Source organism: Crocuta crocuta, unplaced genomic scaffold (assembly GCF_008692635.1).
Source record: "Crocuta crocuta isolate KB4526 unplaced genomic scaffold, BGI_CrCroc_1.0 scaffold23, whole genome shotgun sequence".
Lineage (NCBI taxonomy): Eukaryota > Metazoa > Chordata > Mammalia > Carnivora > Hyaenidae > Crocuta > Crocuta crocuta.
In genome coordinates this window covers 736,285-741,638 of record NW_027529439.1, presented here as the reverse complement: position 1 = coordinate 741,638, position 5,354 = coordinate 736,285, and the positions used below count along the sequence as shown (strand labels likewise).

The following is a 5,354-nucleotide window of genomic DNA, read 5'->3' as shown; positions in this document are numbered from 1 at the left end:
CAATGAATCAGCACTGTGACCAGTAAAACAAAACCAAAAACAATGAATAGTGTCTTTAAGATGCTTAAGCACCAGGTGTTTTAATGTGTTCTATTATAATGTATGTTTGGCAAGGCCACAGACCAAGAGATGACTATTACTGAAAAGATAGCTCATTATATTCGCAGTTCCCAAGACAGAGAATACACATCACACCACAAGGGCCCACATAGCGAATCACCCACTAAGGGTGAGAACACAGAGCCAGAGGGCAAGGGAGAGAAGACATTGTGGGCTCATGCCTTTCCTGTGGTTTCCACATGTAGCATAGGAGAGGAGAAATTACCCTTATTGGTTGTTGGGGGGTTGTAAACTCTGGATTGGTTAGTTTGTATTTGAAAAGTGCACCCCTGGTCAGAGAACGCTCAGGAAGTGGGGGTGGGCCAAGGCAAGATGACTATATGCATGCAGGGCATGTGTTAAAGCATCAAGTTTTCAGGAGCTAGAAACCTGTTCAATACATCAAGAAACCCAACTGCCCAACTCAGGCCAAGAGAACAAATCTCATAGGCCATGGGGTTCAACTTTACAGAGCCAAGCATTTCTTCTTTAAAGCGTATAGACTGTTCCATCAGGCTTGTTTATTGATTCAAGAACAGAAGGAAATATTAGCAGTAGCAATAACCACATTATAGCCAACAAGAATCTAGAACAATGTGATTGTGATTGCTACCACTGTGCATGCCTACAAGTTGAGACTGATCAGTATTCCATGTAAGGCAGAGGTGGCACCATTTACAATTGCTAGAGTTAGTGATTTCTATTTGTATAATCCCTACTGTTGGGAACTTTACTTTGATTTTTTGCATAATCAATGAGTAGGGTGCCTGAATAATCAAGAAGACCTTATTTTGCAGTTGCCTCTGAGTTGGAATTTCCAAGCTTGGTGATACATAGAATGAAATTATTTGCCCATCACATATGAAGTTTGTTGAATTCAGATTTAGGATTATCCAGGGTCTAATCTATATTTTGTAAGGGACAGAGGGACCCTAGCAAAGTCACAGGTTTATTTGGTTAAGGCCATTTGTCAAGATAGATACAATCTGAAACACCATTGGCTATAATTCCCTATAGTCTTATAATGAGATCAGAATTGCCAAAGATTTTCATGATGGGGTCTGTGATGGGTGGCATATTCAACAATAGGTAGGATTTAGGGCTGTGCTGTTTGGGATAACCTAAGAATGGTATTAGAATGAGTTAGAATGACCTAACATTGCCACAAGAATGGAAGAAAACAGACGTAGGCCACTATGGATGGGTAACAGCTGGGAAATCAATAGAAAATGAAAATGATTATAAGCAAGAAGATTTTTTAAAAAACAGGAATTATACAGAGTCTTATGTCTTGGGCAGAAGCTGTCCATTATCTGAGGTCATTAGCTGGTTGTAAAGGTTTTGGGTCATCTGCCTGCTTCCAAAAATCAACTGCTTCTCCGGCCAAGATGTCTGACATGGAGGATGATTTCATGTGCGATGAGGAGGAGGACTACGACCTGGAATACTCTGAAGATAGTAACTCCGAGCCAAATGTGGATTTGGAAAATCAGTACTATAATTCCAAAGCATTAAAAGAAGATGATCCAAAAGCAGCATTAAGCAGTTTTCAAAAGGTTTTGGAACTTGAAGGTGAAAAAGGAGAATGGGGATTTAAAGCACTGAAGCAAATGATTAAGATTAACTTCAAGTTGACAAACTTTCCAGAAATGATGAACAGATATAAACAACTATTGACCTATATTCGGAGTGCAGTCACAAGAAATTATTCTGAAAAATCCATTAATTCTATTCTTGATTATATCTCTACTTCTAAACAGAATTCTGATTTTTTATGTCAGATGGATTTACTGCAGGAATTCTATGAAACAACACTGGAAGCTTTGAAAGATGCTAAGAATGATAGACTCTGGTTTAAGACAAATACAAAGCTTGGGAAATTATATTTAGAACGAGAAGAATATGGAAAGCTTCAAAAAATTTTACGCCAGTTACATCAGTCCTGCCAGACTGATGATGGAGAAGATGACCTGAAAAAAGGTACACAGTTATTAGAAATATACGCTTTGGAAATTCAAATGTACACAGCACAGAAGAATAACAAAAAACTGAAAGCACTCTATGAACAGTCACTTCACATCAAGTCTGCCATCCCTCATCCACTGATCATGGGAGTCATCAGAGAATGTGGTGGTAAAATGCACTTGAGAGAAGGTGAATTTGAAAAGGCACACACTGATTTTTTTGAAGCCTTTAAGAATTATGATGAATCGGGAAGTCCAAGACGAACCACTTGCTTAAAATATTTGGTGTTAGCAAATATGCTAATGAAATCGGGAATAAATCCATTTGACTCACAGGAGGCCAAACCGTACAAAAATGATCCAGAAATTCTAGCAATGACAAATTTAGTAAGTGCCTATCAGAATAATGACATCACTGAATTTGAGAAGATTCTGAAAACTAATCACAGCAACATCATGGATGATCCTTTCATTAGGGAACACATTGAAGAGCTTTTGCGAAACATCAGAACACAAGTGCTCATAAAATTAATTAAGCCTTACACAAGAATACATATTCCTTTTATTTCTAAGGAGTTAAACATAGATGTAGCTGATGTGGAGAGCTTGCTGGTGCAGTGCATATTGGATAACACTATTCATGGCCGAATTGATCAAGTCAACCAACTCCTTGAATTGGATCATCAGAAGAGGGGTGGTGCCCGGTATACTGCACTAGATAAATGGACCAACCAGCTAAATTCTCTCAACCAGGCTGTAGTCAGTAAACTGGCTTAACAGAGAACAAGCTTTTACAGACGTACTTAATGCAACAGTGCAGAGATGTAATCCTTAAAAGAACTGGGAATGGCAAAACTACTGTCGGTTGATGTGTCCTGAAAATTATTGGAGTTATGGCAGAAGTGCTTTTTTTGATCAACTGGTTTGTGTTTTGCTGCTGCATTTATCCCAAGAAAAACAGCTTTAATCTCCAGAAGAAAACCAAAATGCCATGGGATTTATGCTGTATTGACATCTTGCCCTAAACATACAACATCATAGTAATTTGTCATGGGCAACATGACCAGAGAGAAGATTTTTGTCATGATTTTAAATACACTGACATGTTACTGTTGGTTAAATTTAAACATGTTTTACCTGCAGAAATTCTCTCACAAATAACCTGCAATAACTTGAAATGCATACCCTTTTGAACACTTCCTTTTCTCATGTATAAATTAAAATGTTTGCTGCATTTTGCAAAATGTCAATTCTCCAAAAATGTGTCCGTATATTTCTGTACCTGCAGTGTAGTAAAGGTTTAGATGAAACCCCGTAATTATGGTGGCATACTGTCACTTAGGTTTCAAGCAGCAAAATAAACAGTGCAGCTCAGAAATTGTAGTTTGGTTCTTGACGTGTTTTTATTACATTTGGGGTTTTTGTTTTGTTTTTTAGTACCTTAGAAATTTCAAATTATTTTATCTTCAGTTAATGATTTTTAAAAGCCTGGGAGCAAATAAGTTGGTTATTTGCTTTCAAGCTTTTTAAAGTAGTCTTTATTGATAAAGTAAGGAGAACTAGTTTCTAACAAAACACTTGCGTAATACTTACTTTGACAGTGATGCTTTAAAGGAATAAAATTCTTTTTTTTCCTAAGAATGATATTCCTTTTTAAAAATAAATTCTAACTCTCAGAATGTTCACTTTAAACAAATATGCCAGAACATAGACAGCTAAATGAATGTTACCCTGTATAGTGATCATGCTGGAAAATTATTTCCTAATTCCAGCAGTCTACCATTGCTCAAAACCTCATGGATTTTGCTCTTTTAGAATTGCATTCAGAGCTAATTTAAGTCATACACACTATTCACTTTATGAAACACAGTGTTTAAGAAACAGAAGTTTGTTTTTTTTTTATAGTTACCATCATTCGGCACCAAATTACTTTGGAAAGTTTCCAAGAATTAATCTGTCTTTGAGGAAATAGGAGAAGGTATGTAACTGGTTTTGAAGGCGATCCCAAAAGAGTTTTTAAGGTATTTTGAGCAGTGGTAGCATAGTTAGGATAATGAACTGTGGCCTTCTAAGGTGACCACCTTAGAGGAGACGCAGTTCATTTGAATGTATTGAGTTTTGGATGTATTTGTTTCATTAAAAAAAAAAAACCACATTATTTTATAGTGTCAAAAGGAAGAACTAAGATTAAGATGATTTCTTTGGTTTTTCTATTGCTTGTTATTATGTAAAAAGAAGTGAGTGGCAGTTCAGAAGGAAGACTGTTGTAACTGAGGAATGACAAACAAGAATTTTTGATCATTAAATCAGATTTTATAAACAGTGGCAAGAGCATGGACTTAAAACAAGGCATGCTTATTCGGTTTTGTCAAAATTTTACGAAAATATGTGATATATATTTATACTAAAACTATATAATCCTTAGATTTAGGAAAGCAATCAGTTAATGTCTTTAGCAGATAAAAGCAGTATTAAAATACAGGTGCAACTTGGAAATTGTAGCAAATTGAAAGAAAACGAAAGACAAATGTCTCTGGTAGGGAATAAAAAAGTTTAAGATATTATAAAAAAAAAAAATCAACTGCTTCTGAGAATTTTGGTTTGAGGTTCCTTATTGGAGTAGTCTTCCAAATTACGTGGAATTTTCTATTGCTTTTTTAGTTGTGAAACATGAACCCAAGGATGGATTCCCTGGAATGTCCAGCTGTCTTTGTTTTCAACAGTTCCTGAGAAGGTCTCTTCCAATGAGATTAAAGAATGGTTTTCCTCTGATGTATCTTCTGGTAGATAGAACCTCATGGTTGAAGATCATGAAACCCAGTATACCCCCATAGAGTAATAGTTTCTAGTAGTATACATAGTGCTCCCCAACATAGAATCTTTCACAGAGGAACAGCATATCATGGTAAGAACTACCCTTCTAACAAGGGGTTGGTAAGAATACTGACCCACCTTTGGCATGGCTCAATCTCCCCTTTTATTTAAGTGGCATGGCTATTAGGACCAGAGGAGCACCCTGTCCACCAGGTCACTGTCTCTAAAAATGCAGGTGCTACTAGACCCTGAAGAGCATGTAGTTTCTCCAAATGCTTCTACCCATATTTTCATGGTGTCCCCTGTGGCCTGTAGGGAAAGAGTAGGGGAAATTCTCACTGATGCAAGGTATACAAATGCTGGAAACAGGAAGGAACAACAGCAGCCAGTGGACTTAACTCAGGGAGGTTTGGCTGGTAACCAAAACCATGAGCCCTGGCGGTCAAACCTTTGTTTTGATATTTGGGCTGTTCTAAA

General features: G+C 36.9%; 1 pseudogene; it reads left to right on the top strand.

The window, feature by feature from the left end:
* Positions 1 to 1,484: 1,484 nt before the first annotated feature.
* LOC144228327 (COP9 signalosome complex subunit 2 pseudogene) lies at positions 1,485 to 3,962 on the top strand (annotated as a pseudogene).
* Positions 3,963 to 5,354: the final 1,392 nt, after the last annotated feature.